Below are 23,620 nucleotides of genomic sequence, written 5' to 3'. Positions count from 1 at the left end.
CATTTTGGGTTAGAGGCAAAGTTCAGTTTATTGTCTTTAATTGTGATGAAGCCATTCCTCTTGGCTAATATATTTCTACCCTGTTGGCTATACCAAGGCTGTTGGCGAATTATTTGGCTTCACTGTTAATGTTGTATGTGTACAGGGATTTAAATGGCACTGGATTTACTTCAGAAATTCTTTTTGTGTACATGGAGCTTATAAAATACGAGACAGAAAATGGAATTCACAATATTCTTTACTGATCATTACGATCATTTCAACCCACTGTAAGTCAGTGGCTCACGAGTGAGATGCTATACAAACAATTGTGGTGCATCATCGGTGAAGATGTGTCTCATCGGGTACCTTGTTTTTTATTCTACGTTTTACTTATTTTGATCAGAAAACATTTTGCTTGTTGTCTGTAGTTACTTGCATACACAAAAGATTTGAGTATAAGTTTAACTTGTTTCAGAAATCTTCAAATCACAAGATAATGTGATTAATTCAAAACAATGTGAATAAATATGCATTATATTTACCAGAATAAGCTGAGTGCTAAAGGGTCAAGTGTTCCAAGTGATTTGTTTTGTTTAACTAAACATCTGTGTGTCTGTTTGTGTATAGTTCATGTCTACTCAGATATCAACAACAAACAATAGTAATAGTTTAATTTCTTTACTCTATTCAGACTCTGAAATACTGAAATGTATAACTTGTATATTATATTTAAATTTATATTTTTGTATCTTTTTTATTTCATTTTCCTTATTATTTTTTTTTTCTTTTGCAGGTTTTGGATATTTTAACAAATAGCTGTGATTATCTCCCTTTAGGGAAAGTGAGCTAATCTTTTGGAAAGTACTGCAAGCAATTTTGGAGCATTTTCATTTTTTTTTTTTTTTTACTTATTCTACTTCCTTATAAATTTTTCATCAAAAAAGGTAATAGTACTATTTCAGTAAATATTTTTGTTATAACTGAACTTTTGAATTATTTTTCTATTGTTTCTGATCATTTATTAAATGTTATCTCTGGAAACCAACTTCTTTCTGAAAATCTGTATGACTGTTTCTCTCTGTCTTTCTCCCCCCTCTCTGCTCTAATCTTTATTGGCTGGTGAGATTCCTACAGATGGTTTTGTCATTGTGTACAGTTTATTTTCACAGCAAATCAGCCTAGTAAAATCCATCTCTTTTATTCTGTTTGCTTATTGTTGGCCACTGTTACAAATTCAGTTGTGCAAGGAGTAAGTGAAGAAGGAAATGACTCAAGCAGGAGGGGAACCTGTACCTAACTCAGCTTGTTGGGATCTTGTATTGACTTCTTCACACACACACACACACATGCGAGCACACACGCATGCACGCACACATACTCTCTCTCTCTCTCTCTCTTTCTCCCCCTCTCTCAAAACTCCCAAATCAAGCCTACTTAATGTTCACTCCACCATATCTCTCTACTTCCATCTCAGAATCTATGCTGAAATGAAAATTTTAATCCATTTTCTTACCCAGAATTCATTTTTTAGTGTAATGTATACTTCTATCACTTAGATGGATTTTTTAACCAATAACTCAACTAACCTTATATATATATATATATATATATAAATCACATAACCTCAAGTGTGAACTATTGGATATTGTAAGGTAGTTCTAGTAATTATGGACCTACATTATGAGTTTCCTGCATGGAAGCTCAATCTGTTAAAAATAACTGTTGAATCTACTCCATATCAACTGCACTGTGCTCAAAAGATAAAAGCATTTGGAATATTATAGTCATTGTTACACAATATTTGAAATAAAAATGGTTGAAATGCCTTTAATATATGTGTGCTTGGTCAAATGTGACTAGGGGCTGAACAACAGCTGAAGTGTGTAAGAAATTAAAATTGATGTTTTATGTGAAATGGAGGCTGCTCTTATTGTAGTCATCATCATTTAACATCTACTTTTCCATGCCTGCATGGGTCAGAAAGAAGTTGTTGAGGCAGATTTTCTATGGCCTGATGCTCTTCCTGTTGGCATGTATTTCCTGGAAATACAGCGTTTCCCATGGCCAGACTTGTTTTTCACAGAAGACCAGAAATGAACAACATTATCTGTATGTGACACTTATTTACAACCTTTACATGATATCAAGACAAGGCTACACACAAATGCACATACATATTTTTTCTCTTTTACTTGTTTCAGTCATTGGACTGCATCTATGCTAGCACACTGTCTTGAAGTGTTTTAGTTAAACAAATCAACCCCTGTACTTATTCTATTAGTTTCTTTCACTAAACCACTTAGTTATGAGGGTGTAAACAAACCAACACCAGTTGTCAAGCAATGGTGGAGGACAAGCACTTATGCAGACACATGCATAGATATACTTATGTGTGTATGTGTACACACACACACACACACATGATAAGCTTCTTTCAGTTTCTGTCTACCAAATCTATTCAAGATGTCTTGGTTGGCCTGAGGCTGTTATAGAAGACATTTGTCCAAGGTGTTATACAGTGGGATTGAACCCAAGACTTCATGGCTGGAAAACTAGCTTCTTAACCACACAGCCACACCTATGTTATGGATACAAATATAGCAATGAGGTCTACAATCCTTCTGTACAGAAAGAATAGACTCTATGAAAAAGTTTGCAAGACATCAATGTCCTATCAGCAGTCTCATCATTGGTCTAAGTTGTCATGGTTGTTGTTGGTCCTGCTTTTAACATTGTAATTGTCCTAATTATCATTGGCGTAATTGCCTTTTTCAAAATTATCATAATCGTTGTCATTATTGTCGTGGTCACCATTACCAGGACAATTTACCTCATAAGGGTCGTTGTTATACTTGTAAAGATCTTTGTATGTGTGTTAATTGTTTCCAGGCTTGCTGTTGTTGCTTCCATAAATAATGTGAGGCTGTCCTCCTCCTCCTCACTGTCATCGTCATTATCAATGTTTTAAGTATTACCATTATCGGGAGTTAGTATCAAAACTCATCATAAATTGGGCTACACCACTAAAATAATAATTTAATAAACAGCTTACGTAGTGCAGAGAACACCAGGTATTAAACTGAATAGATACTTTGTCAGTTTTGACGATTTAATTGTTTGATCAACTAAATAAGCTACTCAATGAATAACTGTGTGAGGTGACTGAGTATCTCACAGACATATGTACCTCCATGAAGTAGTGTGCCAAGTGACATTGCTGTGAAAGAGCCTTCATGAAATTTTGCATTAAATTTGGGAAGTCTGTTATAGAGACATTAAGCATGCTTCAGCAAGCTTACAGCGATGAGGGAATGAGTTATATGTAATGTTTTGAGTGGTATGGGTGTTTCAAAAGCACGATAATGTCCCTGGAAGACAAGGAGCGATCTGGAAGACCTGCTACAATGTGGAAACCATTCATTTGCTTGTGCATGAGAAGTGTCAGAGAATAATCAATGACATTGTTAATGCTGTTGGTCTGTTGTATGGGTCCATGCAGGCAATCCTAACACCTGAATTGAGCATGTGGCTTGTGTTTGTCAATTTTGTCCCCCACCTGCTGACCACTGAGCAGAAAGAACATTACATTGAAGTCCGTCAAGACCTCCATCAGCATGCTGCTGAAGGCCCATCCTTCAGGTCGAGGATCATCACTGGTGATGACCCTGAGATGAAGCAGCAGTCATCACAATGGAAAAGCCCTTCATCTCCATGACCAAAGAAGGCACAACAGAGCTGCAGCTCAATCAAGAGCATGCTCATCAGTTTTTTTTATGTCTATGGTATTGTGCATTGAGAATTCTTCCTCCAGGGCCAGACCATCAATTGAGTGTTCTACTGCAACGTTTTGAAGTGTTTGAGGGAAGATATTCAGCAAAAGCGACCAGATCTGTCGAGTGTGAAGAATTGGATTCTTCACGACAACAATGCATCCTGTCACTGAACATTCCTCACTTGTGAGTTTCTTGTCAAAAACAACATGGTACTGTTTCTTCACCTGCTGATTTCCATCCCTTCCCCAAGATGAAAAGGCAGCTCAAAGATTGCTTTTTTAACATAGTTGTTGAGATCCAGAGTGAATCGCAGATGGTCCTCAACTTGCTTACGGAAAATGACTTCAAGGCTGGATTCCAAAAGTGGCAGGAACGCTGGGATCAGTGCAAGGTGACTATTTCGAAGGAGATGATGTTAAAACTTGGGTAAATAAGCTATTTTTTATTAAACATAACTAGTCTGGGGACTTTTTGATATCACCTCGTACAGTTCATTCAGTGGGCTTCCATAGAGTTTCTCATCTTTCTTCACTCACAAGGCTTGAGTTGACTCAAGGCTATGGTAAAAGACATGATTAAGAACTTGGAACCAAAGATTTGTGGTTCTTTTACTTGTTTCAGTTAGTTGACTGCAGCAATGCTGGAGCACCACCTTGAAGGGTTTTAGTTGAACAAATCAACTCCAGGACTTATTTTTTAAGCCTGGTACTTATTCCATTGGTTTCTTTTGCTGTACTGCTAAGTTACAGGTATGTAAACACACCAACAACAGTTGACGGGGAAACAAGCACAGATGCAAACACACACACACGATGGGTTTCTTTCAGTTTCCATCAACTCAATCCACTCATAATGCTTTCATTGGCCCGAGGCTATAATAGCAGATACTTGCCCAAGGTGCCATGCAGTGGGACTGAACCCAGAATCATGTGGTTGGGAAGCAAGCTTCGTATTACACAGCCACACCTGTGCCTATGTGAACTTCTGCATATCAAAAACTCATATGCTAAAACCACTGGCTCAGATGTACTTTTTTTTCTTTTTTCCTGCCTCTTCTACCTCTATTACAAAAGTCTCTGCTCCTGTGAGCCTACAGTTTAGAAAACCAGCTCCATCCAAGCTTAATCCATCTACATTTCTTTCTTCATCCTTATTGACTCATTTCCTAGACCTGCACACTAAACACTTTACTAAATCGTTCAGTCAGTTCTTTTCAGACTACATTCTGGTGGAATTTCTTCTTTGCTTGCATTTTTACCCTTCAAAAACGTCAATCTACAGAATTTCAAAGTTCTAATTATCAGTGTTACTAGTCTGGGATTAGTTGGAATACAAAAGTCAAAGAATCTGTTTCCCCATCCAATTTATTAATAGCAAAATTAATATTATATAGTCTGTTAATTCCCTTCCATGTCTTTTGTTGCCTGTAATTAGGCCTTCTAGAGTAAGCTAGAATGTTTTATTTTTAACTGGAATATGGAGGTATTGCAAGTGTGAGATGCTAAAAGTCTAAATTGTCCATGAAGATGTTATGTGATGAAAGCTTGTAATTTTATAATTGCTGTCAAAATATTGCTAATTAATGTCCATTTTCAACTTGCTTTATAATTAAAAATGACTCAGTATTAAATTTGGGGAAGGGTGGTTTGTTAAAATTGACCCCGCTTCCTGACTGTGATTTATAAATTAATTAATATCAACATAATTTGTAATGACTGCCACAGAGTATTACAGCATTCCTAAAACCCCAGCCAATCAGGGAACCTCTACATAATTGGTCAACCTTCTAGAAGTAGAAGCCAAATCTTCCTCGAATCATCCTACTGTCTAATAAAAGATTATATTAGATAATTTTGTCCAAGATATACCATTTTAGAATGGCTTTTGGGTGTAAATATGCTTACTCTATCAGTGTTAACCTGGGGATTATATATTGGTTCAATGTGGAACAGTTTGTACCATTATTCTTTGAGACTGTGACATTTACAGATCCTCCATGTGTGAGATCAAAGTTTATGTTCCTCTTGAACAGGAGAGTGAATTCTAGTTGGATGATATTGAGGAATAAAGAATGATGTTGGGGTGTGAATGATACAATATAGGTGATAAAAAGAAGAGAGGAGAATGAGTTGGAAGTACCTGTGTAGAGGTGACTTAAGACTAGCCAGCTCTAAGGAGTAGAGGCCACTGTAGTTAAGATAAGGAAAGCAGATAGAGGTTGGAGTATGTTGGTAAGTGACTTAATATTAATCACTTGAATAACCTTTCTTTGAATGCAGTCTAAGTTGTCTTTGTGTGCAGTAGCAGTTCCATCCTAGACATTGAGTCCCACTTGAGCCCTGAAGAGGGTTAGTAGTTGTTAGGAGGCTGAAGAACTTTCAGGCTCTGAAGAGGAAGGCTAGCTAGTTATGGGTCAGTACAAACCACAACGGCAAAATTAGGAAGCCACCAATCCCAAGAGATGATAAACAGTAAGAGACCATAGGTGACTGGTTTTATCTGGAGATTCATGTACCAGACATGGTTGAAATCTTTGCTAATGTCAAGAGCAACAACATTGCTTTCATCAAGTTTCTTATGGATAAGAGCTCACTGGTGAGTGACATACAAGGGCAGGTCTCTAATAAATCTGGCTTTAAGAAAGCCATATTGGTGGTCATTAAAGAGGGAGAGAGGTTCAAGGTATTGGAAATTATTTTTGCTGATGGCTGTCTCCATCACTTTTGAGATGATGGAAGTGATTGCAAAAGGAAGATAGTTGACAGAGTTGCCTTGGCAATGGGACCTACCGTGGTGTGTTTTTAAAGATCAGAGTATATCTAAAGGTAGATAGACAGAGAGGCCGGAGGGAGTTTAGTGGGGATAAAGGTGGCTAGCTCTTGTTTACATTATGTTTGGGTAATGAAAAGAACATTGTCAAGACCAATAGCTTTGTTTGTTTCGTATGGCCATAGGTGCTTTCACACCTGGAATGTATATATGCATGGTAATGTAGTTGGTGGAGTAGAAAGAGATAACTTTGAGAAGATAACAGCAACAACATTCCAGAAATTATTCACAAACATTCTCTTGTTGTGTTACTGCCGAAACAAAAGTCAATAGATTATTGGCAATTCTTCACAATGAGGCTTAACTAAAGTCACAGCAAGTTCTCAAGTTAATCCACTGGCATTTCTTTTTCCTTCTCTTAATTATGTTTAGATTTAGATTAATAAGCTAACGATGCAGATTACTAAGCTATGGCTTCTAGTTATGTTTCATCTATTTTTAAAAGATAAACAATAAACATAAAAGTAAATTAAAATGGTTGACATGAAAACAAGAGATGATCTGATGAAAATCTCTTTCAATAGATAACTGCTGCTATTAATACTTAAGAATGGATCTTCAATGTGGTTACTCAATTTGCTAGAAATTGCAGCCAAAACTTCACCAAAGGATATCTTACTATCTTGAAAAATAAAGGACACACTGGTTAATGTAATCTTAGGTCTAAATAAAAGATGGGATGGTCAGGACTGGAATGTCCTTGTTTAATGAAAGAGATATTGTCAAAGCTAATGGCTTTGTAGGTTTCAAGTGACTAGAGGTGCTTTCACACCTGGAATGTATAAGTACAAGGTAATGTAGCTAGTGGACAGCAAGGAAAGTGTACACCTAAAACTAGAAGCCAAATCTTCATCAAATTATCTTACTGTCTAATAAAAGATTGTATTAGTTAATGTTGTCCTTGGTATACCATTTTGAAATGGCTGTTGGGTGTAAATATGCCAACTCCATCAGGGTTGACCTGAGGCTTATGTATTGGTTCAATCTAGAACAGAAACCAAAGGACAACCAATGCTATTATATTTAAAAATATGTCTTCAGTAACCCAGAAGAATTACTTAATGTCTTCAGAAGTTCAGTAGATGAGAGTCAAATCTTCCTCTGGGAAGTATACCAGCCTGATATAGGGAATGTTGCTTGGCATCTCACTCCCATTATATGGGAGTGTAGTTAAGTATTTTACCCAGATTATTGGTTTTTACTGAAAACCTGCATGACCATATTGCAAAGCAATAGTCTTAGCAGAGAACTCCTTCATAAGTAATAAATTAGCATAGTTGTTAGAGTATAAGACAAAACACTTTGTCATATTTGTTCTGGCTCACTGCACTTTGAATTCAATTCCTGCCAAGATCAATGTTGTCTTATCTCCAGGGTCAGTATGGTAGTGAATTGTCAGAATTGTTAGATTATCAGTATCATTACTGTCATTATTATTGTTTTAATGTCCATCTTCCATGCTTACATGGAATGAACTGTTTGATACGTTATAAAGAGTCAGAAGATAATGTCTTGATCCCCTGTCTGTTTTGGCATGGTTTCTATGGCTGGATGCCCTTCCTAGTGCCAACCAGTTCACAGAATGTAGTGAGTGCTGTTTACACTCTTAACAGAGAGAGGCAGTTTTATGCCTAGGTGCTGAGAGGTTATGATAAGCAAGAAAGGACAGGAACAATTTTCATGTTGTAGAGGAGATATATGGACATCTGACATAATGTAAGGAAGGGTAGGAGTAATTGGGGTGGACCTGGGAAAGAGAGATAAAGATGGTGATGACAACATGTCAGTATGCCCTCATAGTACAAGAAGGTGAATAGAAGATGGAGTGGGAACAGAAAAGTGAGTGGGTAAAGATTGCGAGAGTTTGGGGAAAGTAAGCATTTGCTCCAGTTCTTTGCATACTTTGCTTTTGGACTGTGGACTGAATCCATTAGTTAAATACCACCACCTGGTGAAGTCCACTCTGTTGCAAATATTTGGGTTAAGTTTTCAGTTTGAGGGTACCTTCCACCAGTCTTGGGGCCTTTAAAAATTGTCATGGGCATTGTTTTCCCCTTCATAACTAAATCATTAAAAAGAGATATACTGAATAAAAACTTTGAGCTGCTCCAAATACATGATAGAGTAGTTTTGTGTTTGAGTAGAGATGACAAAAGCTACTCAATATCAGCAGTGAAAAAGATTGTTATGGAAAATATTTTACTTAATTTCTGATGCCAATTTTCCAAGTTTTCCTTTAAAATAAATGCAGTGGACAAAATGAACTATTTACTACTCTTGATTTTGATTCTGTAGTGAAGAGCAATGTGTTATATAATCTTTAAATGTCCTAACTAGTTGAAAACAACCCAAAGGATGTAATTGAGAAGTAACCACTTTTGATACTCTCTTGTTGATCTCAGTAGTCTCAGAGGGACAGCAAAGGCCTCTGGTCATAGACCCTTCCTCAGACCAAAACAAAGAAATAAAAACAAACAAAACAATGTTATTCATGATATCATTGAGTACCTCATCAAACAAGCTGTTGTTTAGCATCAGTTTAGCTCTGATTGAACAGACATGATTAAAGGTATTCCAGCTAAGATCGTCCCATATTTTTTTGTATATTTGAGACTATAATATGCAATGTGTCTTTCTTTTCCAAGCTGGCTGGATGTGGTTTAAAGAAATTTCACTGTTAATTCTAACAGGTCTACTGATCATGTACAGGTTCTTTTGTCAATACTGTTGATATAGCTAGGTACCTTACTAACATGACATTTGGTACCTCAGTAACAAGATATAGATAATGTTGTTAGGTACCTCAGTAAATAATGTACATGAGGTCATTGGGTACTTCACTACCATGATATATGAATATAAATGTTTCTAGATAATTTTGGTATACCAGTTTCAAATATGTATTTAAAATTTTTCTTTTATGTCCAGATTTTGTGAAATTAAATTGTAGTTATTTAATGTATACATTAAGATATATAGTCTCTTTGCCCTAGTGGCAATTAAAAGAAATCATTGTATCCCTTTGGGGATGATAAAATGAAGTACTAACCGAGTCCCAAGGTTGATAATATTGACTTTCCCTCAAAATGACTGGCCTTGTCCCTAAATTTGGAACCATTATTACTGGCGAAATCATTAGCAGCACATTGGACAAAATGCATGGCAGCTTTTCTTCTGATTCTTTATATTCTGACTTCAGTCACCAGTACAGATGGTGGTTGGTTGGCAGTGGCAGTCTTTGGTGGTGGTGGCAGTGGCAGTTGATGATGCAATCAATTTTCCCCACCCCACCCATCAAAATAGTTGTACTTGTGCCAATATTATTATTATTAAGGTCAACTTTGCTTTCATCCTTTTGGAATCAATGAAATAAGTACCAGTTAGCTATGTCTTGGGGTCAATGTAATCGACAAGCCCCTCCCTCCCCAAAAATTTCAGGCTTTGTGCCTATACTAGAAAGGATCATCATCATCACAGTCAGTAAACAACTGGTTTATTTGACTAATAAATATTAATGTAGTAGTAATGATGTAATTATTTTAACTAATTCATTTTAATGTATAAAACAGGCAATGAGTATACTTTTAAAAAATATATGTTTAATGAGATGTTACAAACTTGGTCTACTCTGTTTGCATTATCAGTTTAACTGAGACCTATTTGAATTAATTCCAGAAACATTTACATAAAAAGACAGTGGCAAACCAATGAAAAGTAAACGGCACATAATGAATTACAATTTCCTTGTTTTAAATAGGCTATTATTATGTAAAATTTTGTTGGTTCATTGAAGTGCTGTGTATCAAAGCCAGACATTGCCATCAGAAACTAGAAATATTTAATTAGGCCAAAAATGTTTTATCACTCTACTTCGAAAGATAATCTATTACAGTAACTATGTTGTTAAATGAAGCTGATTTCAGTTGAGCTTTTTGTGGAGCTAGAAACTACTTGAGCTCAGAATAGTTTGAGGCATAAAATTGGCAGGATTAAAGCATCAGACAAAATTGATTGCAATATTTCTTCCAACTCCATTGTATTTTAAGTTTAAGTTTTGCTGAGGTCAACTTTATTTTTTATCTTTCTAGGGTTGATAAAGTATCAGTCTAGGGTGTAGACTGGTAGAACTGATAGTATGTCAGACAGAAAGCTTTGTAGTATTTGTTGTAGCTCTTTGCTTTCTAAGTTCATATCATGCCATGATTGGTTGAAACATTGCTTGAGTTAAAATCAACATCTAGCATATTGGTTGCCTTTTGTGGAGTTCACTCTGCTGAAAACATTCAGACCAGGAAGGATAACATCCTACTTTCTGCCTACCAGTTTTGGAGTTCCAAAGGTCCCATAAAATATTGTCTTTCACTCCTGACCAAAAGACTTTAAAAAAAAAAGAGTTACTGGTCCTCTCCATTAGTTCTGCTTACAACATTTGGAAACTACTCACCTTCACAAACATTAAATAGATGGCAACGAAGCTGATAACCAAGAAGGAGGCCTGTATATGATGGATTCATCCTACTAAAATTCTCCTTCAAAATTAAACCAACTGACTGTAAAAGGAAGGATATATTGAATAGTGTAGCCTTAGATACTCCTAAAAAAATAGGATGGTTTCACTAGGAATGCCTTCAAACACGGGTTTGTTTGCTGATGTTGTCCTGAAGTGCAACAGCAACAACAGTTATCGTAATATATTCTCCCTTTTGCTCTTCTGCTGCTACAACAGTTTCTACTTCTTTGAACTAGTAAGTTGTGTATCACCAATGCCAAAACCTACCATGTCATCAGCCATTTTCTCTTAAGTCTCTCTGTTCCCTCTCACCCAATCTTTTATCTATAAAAGTGGAACCCTCTTGGATGTTCCTTCTTGTTTATGTTTTCCCCATATTCTCTCTCTCTCTCTCTCTCTCTCTCTCTCTTTGATATCCCATTCCATTTCCATCAGAGGTCTAGAATTTCAGACATATTGAGCACTCAACACTGGCAATATCAGCAGCTTCACTAAGCTTAGAACTGTATGTGGTTAGAGTCCCATAGAAAGTTCAGTAAGTTCAGTTGCTGTGACATATTCTGTATTTGCTCTTTGTCTGAGTGAAAGGGGATATATATATATATATATATATATATATATATATACATATATATATATACATATATACTTTTAATGTAAAGGGAGTGAGAAACAATAAATGTGCACACTCAACAGTTAATGTCTTCTGCAAATCTCCTCCAATATGTATATCATTCTCACCAAACATGTTCCTGCTCTCCAGGAGTGCAAAAATAAGCATGGCTGAACATACAGTACCCTAGGAAGATAGATTTATATTTCTCACTAGTAAAAGAAAAACAAATATCAGGACTCATTTAATGAGGCCCATGTCAAGGGATGGTACATGGCCACATTCCCTATTGAAGTCAGTTGCCATGGCTTTCCAGCAAGTTTGGTATACTATTCTTGCAGAAGACTTGTAGTGGCTTGTTATAGCTGTACAAGCCATGTATAGAGGCGCTGTCACCTCTAGTCATTTAGTATACAACTAGGAGGTCACCAGGGCTTAGTTCTCTTAGTCGTCATAGTTTTCCAGGAATTTGGAACTGGCTGCTTGTGGGAGCAATTTTGTATGTGGCAGATGTGCCGGAACAATAAGTTCCAAGGATACTTGGGAATTAGATTTTCTCAAATGCCCAGGAGGCTCCCTTGAGATTGTAGATAGTTTCTGTTACCTAGGTGACCAAATTAGCTGTGGAGGAGAATGTTCTGAAAGTTTTGTTGCTAGAATAAGAATAGAAAGGAAGAAGTTCAGAAAACTATTACCTCTTTTGACAATAAAAGGCCTCTCTCTCTCTCTCTCTCTTTCTCACTTACACACACACACACACATACACACACACACAGAGTGAAAGGCAGATTGTATGATGCTTGCATTTGAACAGCTATGCTCCATGGTAATGAAACTTGGACCCTAAATGCAGAGGACATAGGAAGACTGGAGGGGAATGAAGTTAGTGTCCTCCAGTGGATGTACAATAAAATACAATTTGCTTTCATTAGAACCAAAAATGAATTATTTAAAATTCTGAATGTAAAAGTCATATAAAGTTATTCAGAGCTGTGCCAACTTCTAAATTATGGATTTTTATCATAAAACACAAAGTATCGGGTTAGGATATGGTTGATTATGTTGACTATAGTACTTGTGCTTGGAGTTAGTTTTTCAAGTCCAGGAGGATTAAGAACAAAGTCAATTGTGGCAGGATTTCTGAAGTATTAAATAATAATAATAAAACACAAACCACCTCCAGTACTTGAAAATGATCACATCTCACTCCTCTGGAACTTCACTGTTCAAACTAACAGAAAGATAGATGCAAATAGGCCAGACATCATATTGAAAGTCTCCAGACAAAAATCATGCCTCCTCATTGATATGACTGTCCCAATCGATATAAACATATCTGTCAAGACCTACCAAAAACTTAGCAAGTATAAAGATCTTGAAATAGAAATTAGCAAAATGTGGAACCCGAAGACTGAAACAATACCTGTTGTCATAGGTGCCCTGGGAATGATAGCAAAAAGGGTTGATTGCTACCTAGCTCAGATACCAGGAAACCCCAAAATGGCAGAAATTCAAAAGATAGTGCTCATGGGAACTGCCCATATCCTACACAAAATACTTTCTATGCAATCTCAAGTTTTAAAACAAACACACAATTTTCTTATGGTTTTTTAAACATTCTCTAGAACAATACTATGTACAAAGCCAAATATATGGCACCCTAGGCATAACACCAACATGAACTTCCAACTTGTTGTCTCTTGAGGTCTCTGGGTGAGACTTGGAGCCAACTTGTACAAATATAAAGCAAAAGTCAAACATAAAATAATAATAATGATAATGATGATGATGATGATAATGATAAGATCAAATAAAAAAAGAAAGAATAATATGGAAAATAGATTAAACATGTGTGCTATGAATGCAGAAGTTATGAATTCAAATACACTATTGGTAAGGCAATATTAGACTGCTTTTGCAAACTGAGATGCTGTTTCACAGATTATTTGTTGTTGATATTAATAAGAACAAAAAGACAAGTTTATGGAAGAAAATGTCTGTCTAACTGATGAATAATGATATGTATATGAAGCAGTTGGGAAGGTCCTAGAAGAGTACTTCCTCACTTTCTGAGATTTCATAATAACTTCATAAAAATTTGTTAAAAAGGCACTTGAAGATAATTTTCTTTACTCCAGAGGGAAAGCCAGTGCCTGTGTCCCTTTATAGGGTGTCCTAACTGGTGGGAGAGTTGTAACTTCGAACCTCATCAAAATGGTTGCAACAAAATATACTCCACATGAGACTCTAGTGCTGTCTTTAGTAGTTGTGTTATTTGGACAACAGATTATGTCCGCTATATGCTATAGTAGGATTTGAACTCAGAATGTCAAAAAACTGGAACATACTAGAAAGCATCCAGTGCTATGTTCTTATTGTTCTGCCAATCCACCACTATATATATATATATATATATAATATATATATATATATGTATATATATATATATATTTCTTTACTACCCACAAGGGGCTAAACACAGAGGGGACAAACAAGGACAGACAAACGGATTAAGTCGATTACATCGACCCCAGTGCGTAACTGGTACATAATTTATTGACTCTGAAAGGATGAAAGGCTAAGTCAAGCTCGGCGGAATGTGAACCCAGAACGTAACGGCAGACGAAATACAGCTACGCATTTTGCCCAGCGTGCTAACGTTTCTGCCAGCTCACCACCCTTATTTATATATATATATATATATATATATATATATATATATATATATATATATATATGTATACACACACACACACACATATATAATTCTATACATATATATAATTCTATGTATATATATATATATATATGTTATTATATATATATATATATATATAACGTATATATATATATATAACGTATATATATATATATATATAACGTAAGGTGTACTAGCCATCTGAATGTGGCTAGCCACTGGGGGTGGGGTGTTACTGATGCTTTTAGCCCCAGGCGATCAACGTCACCAGATGGACTTTAGACACAACATTTCAGTGCCCTTGTGTTATTTGCAAAGGGAGGTCATCCTCCCTCGAAAACCTAAGTGTTACATACGGACTATAGTTTCAAGGTAATTGCCTCTCGTCAACGCATGGTAAACACCGGTTTTCGATGAAGGAGACCCTCTGCAAATAATATTTAACGTTTTTCACAGCAACCACAATCACTGATTTAGAAAAACTGTCTGAAAGCATTAATAAATCTCTGAACGAGATATAAACAGTAACCGCTCGACAACGTAAGGTGTACTAGCCATAAAATGCCCCCCCACGGGGGCATTTTAAATTTTTTCCCGGGACGTCCTACGTCCCAGATATAAAGGAAAAAATAAAATGTTTCCACTTTGCAAGTTCGAGTCAAGTACTCTTTTGCACGCTCCATTGACTCGAACCTTGCTTCTATTGTGGCGAATTTACTGCCTCTGATTAGATATCTTTCATAGTCGCACCAAGACACTTTTCGAAGGTGCTTTCCTCCATGTGTTCAAATCTTCTTTTTTCTCTACATTATATACTTTATAGACAATAGTCTTTTCTTTAATTTAATCTTTTATTATCCGTCTGGACTATTCAATTTCTGCATGCTAATTTTATTTTTAAATTATTCCCATTCATGTGAAACCACTTATTCAAGTTCAAATCATTGATGCAATTTTATACCAATTGCTGTTTTTACTTTTGTTATGTTACGATTTTATTGTACTTTACTTTGATTTTAATTATTACTTACTACATATAATTCAATTGTTATTATTATTTTTTTTGTTAAAGTGAAAGTATCTGACATAAAATAGAGAAACGTTTTTGTTTCACTTTTAACATGTAATACTGAAATAGTGGAGAAGATATGATATTGCTATGGGCTCGCTCTAGGCAAGAAGTTGAACATTTTTTTTTTTTGCCCATGAAACTACATGGACCCTAAGTAAGGCATGTGTAAAATTTGCATGAAATTGGTTGTGTAGTTCTCAAGTTATAGGGAATCGTAGTGGAGAAGATATGATATTGCTGTGGGCTCGCGCTAGGCAAAAAGTTTTAAAATTTTTTTGCCGATGACACTCCCCGGACCCTAAGCAAGGCATGTGTGAAATTTGAATGAAATTTGTTGTGTAGTTCTCAAGTTTTAGGGAAACACATAGACAGACAGACACACATTCTCAGTTTTATATATATAAAGATATATATATATATATATATAATATATATATATATATATATATATATATATATATATATATATATATGTATGTATATATATATATATATATATTATATATATATATGTATATATATATGTATATATATATATATATATGTATGTATATATATATGTATGTGTGTGTATATATATATATGTATGTATATATTATATGTATGTGTGTGTATATATATATATTATATATATATATATATATATATACACACACACATATATGTGTGTGTATAGAATTCCTCAAATCACCATTTTAGTACCAGCAAAAAAAAAAAGGAAGATATGTATTTGAATATTTCTTGTTATATATCAAATTTAAACACAGACATTTTTATTCTGATGTTTAATTTTATATCTCACATTTTGTATTTGGCATATACTTGATTTTACATGATTGATATATATACTAATTCATATTTATAATGTATAATTTAAAAATTTTAATTCTTAATATTACAAAGTATAATTTTTATTCTTAATTTTTACTTTTGCAAAGCTTTCTCTCCCCCCCTCTCTCTCTCACACATACACACATTGCAAAGCTTACAGATGGGCTGCTGAATTGTAATTTCTATGTTGCTTTGAGGGGAAGGTAAAACTTGACAAATTGCTTCACCCTCTGTTGTTGGACTACCATGTTGTTTGTTTATAAGAGAAAGATTATGAATGTGATTTTTCTGCTGGTATATATAATTATTATAATTGTTTTTTGATAACATAATAGGTTAGATAGGATGATATCTATATTATAATATTACAATAACCAATAATATGTTGTGCATGTATAGTAATATTACGATCATGAAATTAACATTAGCTTATCTCACTCTTTCTCATAGAACCTCTAGGAACCTTTGTTGAGAAACGCTGTGTTAGGATTACCACATGGTCTTATTGGGTTTCCACAAGTAGCTCTTGGATTTCTCTCTCTTGGATAATCATTCTTTGTTTGGAATTTGTTGTTTCTTTGTTTCTCTTGTTCTTTTTACACATAATCCCATTTTGTATCATCCTGTATCTTCCCCATTGTTTTTGTGACCTTTGTGATTAATAAAGAAAACATTTTTTTGATCACAGGTTGTGCATTTAAAATAGTTTTTTCTTCTTCTTTATGTTAACTGTCAACTCTTCAAAAATGTTTATTTTCTTATTGTTATTACTTGTGTATTTCAAATTTTTGGTGTGATTTCTTGAATCTTTAAACAAAACAAGCTTGGGAATATGAGATTGTTGTTTGCCAAACAAGAAACATTTTTGAAAAATTGAAATTAGTTTTAGTACAATTCACAAAAACAAAATAAGTCTGACAAGAATTGTAACAAGAACGCTTATGTAGTGACTGATTAGATACTAGTGCAATTATATTTAACAAAACTTTTTTATATGCATATTTCCATGTGAGTGTGTGTATGTGCTTGCACATGTGCTATATTATTCTGACTCCACTTATCCAAATATAGCTACATCTGACAACATAATTATCTCAATTTGTTTGTTAGACTTTCACAACAGTCGTTGTTTACAAGTTTTTGTATGTGTATGTATTAGTAGTGGTTGTAGAAGTAGTAGGGATAAAAAACAAATAAAAAATAATATATATATATATATACTACAAGGCAGATATTTATATAATAAAAATTAATTTTAAAACACTTAAAATATATTCCAAATATGTATACTTATGCTCTCTCTCTCTGTATATATATATATATATATATATATTATATATATATATATAGAAATTAAATATAAAATATAAATTACAAAGTGGGACAAGAACGCAAAAACACGCAAAGAGACGACACAAAAAAACAAACGGGTCACTCGAAGCCTCTAATCTTCAGTCGGAACCGGATCATCTTAGCAATTTCGGCTGTTTAATCTCGATATCACTCCGAACCGGCCAGCCCCAAGGAAAAACTAAGCCACAGGCATTAGATTTCTTGGAAAGAGGATCGAATGTATATGAAACAAAGACAGGATGCCACACAAATATAAATACAAGAAACAAAAATAGAAATAAAAAACAAGAATAGTAAGCAGGACAAAAACAGCGGGCATCTTATGACAAAGACAATTTTTAACTTATCTTGGCTGGCGTATTTGAAAAATGCCTTTGCGGCAAAACGAAAACAAACGTTAACATGGCAGCGGTCAAGCTGAAAAGACTGGTTTGAGAGCACAGAAGAAAGAAAAAGAAAAGCAGGGAGCAAGGAATCAAAGAGAGAGAGAAAGAAAGGGATGAATATATATATATATTTGGGGTCATCTTTACTCTATGTGGCCAAGCATTATCCTCATAAAAGAACACCTTTCATCTTGAAACCAAAGATGGTTGTTTTTCTTCTAGCTCTGACTTACACTGCTCAAGCTGCTTGCAGTAGATCTCCTTTGTTATCGTCTGGTTTGGGTTTAAAAGTTCAAAATGGACTAAACCTTTCATATCCCACCAAACAGATAACAACACCTTACTTGGGTGAAGACCTTTAGCCTGGGGTGCCAGTGTTTCTCCTTTCCCTACCCACTGTCATTTTTATAGAGAATCCATTTCTCATCATCAGTCACTATTTGATCCTTAAAAGGGTCATTTGTGAGGTGTGACAGCAAAAAAGAGCACACATTCACTCTCTGCATGCGATTAGACTCAGAAAGTTTGTGCATCAACCCAATTTGCTGACTTTTCTGATGGTACACATGTGTTGATGAATAGTTGAATGACCAAATCCAAGCTTTTCTGCTAGTTCCTCAACAGTTACAATGGGATTTTATTCCACCATGGTTTGCAGAATGTCGGCATCAAGCTCTACAGATCTTACAGGACAAGGCTCGTCTTCTGGACTGTAGCTTCCAGCTCAGAATTTCTGGAACTACTATTGACACTGGCTTATGCTTATTGTCCCATCTGCGGATACTGAATTAATATTCCTCGCACTTTCTGTAGCATTGTTATCTTTATTGAACTCATAAAACAAAATATGCCAAATATGCTCCTTTGTCACTTCCATTATAGCTTTGAAAAAATAATTCTTAAAATCGAACTGTACTCTTCAAAACTTGCACTAAGAATAAGTACTAGGTAAAATTACTACCTGCTTTTATAGCAAGTTGATGCAGGTAGTTTATCCCATCCCCCTCCAACTTTTAGTTCATGCAATTGAAAAATCCGAATTATTTATTTATGGGATGACCTAATATATATATATATATACTTTGATACTTTGATAGGTTTCGGCCATTATTGGCCCAGGCCATGTCTAACTTAATAGCACCACCTATATATATATATATATATATTTATGGGATGACCTAATATATATATATATATATATATTAGTGGCTGTGTAGTAAGTAGCTTGCTAACCAACCACATGGTTCCGGGTTCAGTCCCGCTGCATGGCATCTTGGGCAAGTGTCTTCTACTGTAGCCCCAGGCCGACCAATGCCTTGTGAGTGGATTTGGTAGACGGAAACTGAAAGAAGCCTGTCGTATATATGTATGTGTGTGTTTGTGTGTCTGTGTTTGTCCCCCTAGCATTGCTTGACAACCGATGCTGGTGTGTTTACGTCCCCGTCACTTAGCAGTTCGGCAAAAAGAGACCGATAGAATAAGTACTGGGCTTACAAAGAATAAGTCCCGGGGTCGATTTGCTAAACTAAAGGCGGTGCTCCAGCATGGCCGCAGTCAAATGACTGAAACAAGTAAAAGTATATAAAAAAGTATATATATAATTCCTCTATTTACATAATATTGAGGTCTCTTTCTTTCTTTTGTTATCTTACCATTTTTACCAATATATATATATATATATATATTTGTATACACACACACACACATGCTTGTGTATAATTAGCAATGTTACATGGGTATGAAAGTTGGGCTATGAATGCACAGGATTTGCAAAGACTAGACAAAAAAGAAGTTAGCATACTATGCCGGATGTGCAATGTCTGTGTGCATGTGCAACAAAATACAAATAAATGTGTTGAGAGAAAAATTGGGTATAAGAGGCATCAAATGTGAGTGCAAGAGGGGAGGTTCCTGTGATGTGGATGGGTGAGGACAGTTGTAAAAAGTGCAATCTATAAAAGTGGGAGAAATGCAGAAATGAAAGAGAGGTTAGAAGACATGGGATGAGGTAGTGAAGACCATTTTCAAAATGTTGAGCCTCATGGAGGAGATGACAAAGGACTGTGAGGAATGGTGATATACTTTGCTTGAGGAGACCTGTCCATATCAGTAAAAATGAGGTCCTGCCAAGCTTTTCTCCCCCACATCCCATTTCCTACTATCTGTCCATCCATCTATGTTCTAACTATGGCTATACTCACTGGGGTGCTGTAAATGATACCATTTATTCCCCTATGCTTCACATTGTATCCCTGCTACGGTCCCTTATCTCCTCCTCCCTCTGATCCACTCTTATTTCCTACACGTCCCTCCCTAAACTGATATGTGTCTGTGTACTCCAATCTCCATCTCTAGTCGGCTGTCAAATTCTTTTCACATTCTCATGAACATACCTACTACTCTTTCTCTTCCTTTATCCTTATTCTCTCTCTCATGTTCAAAATGTATCTTTATGGTACACCATCATCATATGTCCCTCTTTCCAATTGGGAAAGCTATGTATCTCCTCTTCAGGAAGACACTTGTTCCTGTCCATGTATTCACTTTTACCTCCTTTGCTACTATATCCCACTCAGTTGAGAGGTCTTGTCTTGAGAGTACTTGGTGACCTCACTAGTGTTGGTGTCATGAAAAAATACACCCAACACATTCTGTAAATTAATTAGCATCCATAAGAGGAGGATCCAACTGTAGAAACCGTGTCAACGCAGACATTGCAACTCAGCTCAATCTTCTGTTTTATATATATATATATATATATATATATATATATATATATATATATATATATATATATATATATATATATATATATATATATATATATACATATATATATATATATATATCATGACGCATATTTGCCATTTGAATATGGCTAACCCCTAAGGGTGGATGCTACTGTAGTTTGTAGCCCCAGGAAGATATCTCCTCCAGCTGGCTATAGACACACTATCTTTGCCCTCTCAGTATTTGTGAAGGGAAGTCAACCTTCCCGTCTTCAACTTATGATACACACGGACTCGAGTTAGGGGTTAGCCATATTCAAATGGCAAATATGCGTCACGATGTGTTACCGCTACTGTTTATAACTCGCTCTGAGATTTATCATTATATATATATATATATATATTGTCAATAAAACATATATCAGAAAAAGAAACACACTCAAAGGAATAGAGCAGTAAAATTCTGGTCATAGCGTTACCAAAGGTTTTGTATCCACAAAAACCACAGCCTCATGGACAGCTTATCAGACTCTATACAAAGACAAAAAAATTAAACTTTCTGCCATATGGATGTGAGGAAACACTCAGATATTGAGGATGGGTTATATGGACCAGAGGATAAAAATCTCTTACAGACCCAAAATAACCTAACCAGTAAATGGAGAGATCCAATTTTCCAATAGGTAGCACTTGAAATGGATACATTTAGAGAAAACTTCTTTACAATTATTCAATGTGCCAGGTTTAGCATAGTTCTTAAGAATTTTGATTCTCTTTGTGATGCAGATTTTGCAACAGCCACTTCCATTAATATATGAGCCTGGATGATCTATTATTTTCCACCAGATGTCACATGGGGTCCCTTGATCTTTGAGATGCCACACATGGTTGGCCAGGGACATAAAATGTCCTTCTGGGGACTCTGAAAAATAACTGGTAGTTGCGGAAGTGATGTTTGAAAGATGTACTGATACCTCCTCTGTGTTGCTGGTCCTCGATTCATCATCATCTCTAGGTGTGGCAATTGTACTGGGCCTGATGACTCTCAGTGTTGATGATAATATTGATCATCATCTGTGGCGGTGGTACTGGGGTCATCGGTTACCTTCTCTGTGTTGCTGGTCCTGGACTGGTCATCATCTCTGGGTGTATGTATGTATATATATATATATATATATATATATATATATATATATATGTATGTATACATACATACACATACACTCATGTATGGATGCATACACACATTCATATATACAGGCTGTGAGGGCTAGTTATGACACATAATATAAGGGCATTACATTTTCCAAATCACTTCAGAGGTTTTCATTTCTTCAGATCCCTCATGGTATGAAAAATGCAACATGAGAAAGAAGAGACATGCAGTCATCATTACCGTATATGTGAAACAAGCGATTTAGAAATTTCCAACTTTCTAAATGGTACAAGACCTTTTGTACTCAAAGTTCAGATGGAATTGGAAGCCTCTGGTTGGAATGTTTCCAGTGTTTTCTAACCCAGGATGAGTGTTGGCTTCATCACTTTGAGCTAGAGACAAAGAGACAATCCAAGGAGTGGAAACAACACCTCTTCTCACTTGCTCCGAAGGAAGCTGAGGTCATTTCATTTGCAGGGAAGGTGATGGCCCCAGTTTTTTTTTGGATGCAAAAGCATTGTGTTTATTGACTATTTTCAAAAGTCCCCACCAACAGTAGAGAGTACTATGCCAACTTACTGAGGTAGTTACAAAAAGCTGTCAAGACCAAATGCTCTGGTAAACTGACAAAATGGGCCTATTTTCTTCTGGACACAAGTCTTTGGTTTCGATGGCTACTGTGCATGACTGTGGATTTTAACTGGTTGATCATCATCCCTATTTTCCAGATTTGACCCCATGTGACAGTCAACTGTTTCCCAACAGGAAAAAAAAACACTTGGCTGGGAACCAGTATCACAGTGATGATGATGTTATATCTACTGTTGACGACGTTTTTGACCAACAAGATGAAAGCTTCTTTACCAATGAGATCCTACCACTGCAGCACTGATGGAAGAAGTGTGTGAACCTCAAGAGCGACTATGTTGACACATAAACTTCATTTGGTTCCATTCTGCTAGAGTATCTTGGTCGACACCTGGGGAAATGCAAGCACAAGACCATCCTGCCTGGTGAAACTGCACCAGCTGAGGTGCTACCTTATATGAAGAGAATGGAATTGCAGGGACACAAAGAAAATACAAATGGTGCAAGTCCAGTACCAACTCCTCGCCTTCAGGCTCAGCAGATCACCAATGTCCAACCTGCAGAAAAGCTTTCTGAGCACACAACAGACTGATTGGCCACAGCCAGACACCATACCCCATCTTCTCCCATGTCATGTTCTTCATCATTGTCAACAAAGACAGACGAACTAATAATGTGTGTGTGTGTGTGTGTTTTTTTTAGTGTTATCAATCATTGGAGTAATATCATGCTAGGGTATTGCTCTAATGCTTTTCCTTAATCAAATGAACTGCATTAATTATTTTAGTAAGATTCTTTATGTTTCATATACATACATATAAAAATTAATGTATTCATATTGACAAAAATATATATCTACTTACAGATGTTCTTTTACTTTCTGTCTCTCTCCCCTCTGCCCATCCCTCTCTCTATTTCTCCCTCCCTATCCCTTCCTTTATCTTCTCTTTTACACACACACTCTCACGCTGTCGTTAGATCTTAGAAATGTTGGTTAAAGCTGCTGCGAAGCTGCAACTTTCTGCAGATTTTGTTTTGTTGAGTTGGCTGTGGCCTTTTTGGTGGAACAACAACAACCATAAACATATTTACATGATGAA

General features: G+C 35.7%; 1 protein-coding gene across 4 annotated transcripts in view; it reads left to right on the top strand.

The window, feature by feature from the left end:
* Window positions 1-23,620, top strand: part of LOC115223835 (histone-lysine N-methyltransferase trr) — a 515,381-nt gene that overhangs the window by 116,047 nt on the left and 375,714 nt on the right. For all 4 annotated transcript variants that reach the window (XM_029794516.2, XM_029794515.2, XM_029794512.2 and 1 more), the window contains exon 2: window positions 776-926. The gene's annotated coding sequence lies outside the window, so the exon portion shown is untranslated. The remainder of the gene's footprint in view (window positions 1-775; window positions 927-23,620) is intronic.

This window comes from Octopus sinensis, linkage group LG24, assembly GCF_006345805.1.
Source record: "Octopus sinensis linkage group LG24, ASM634580v1, whole genome shotgun sequence".
Lineage (NCBI taxonomy): Eukaryota > Metazoa > Mollusca > Cephalopoda > Octopoda > Octopodidae > Octopus > Octopus sinensis.
Note: the sequence above shows the minus strand (reverse complement) of the source record. Positions and strands in the feature narration are given on the sequence as shown.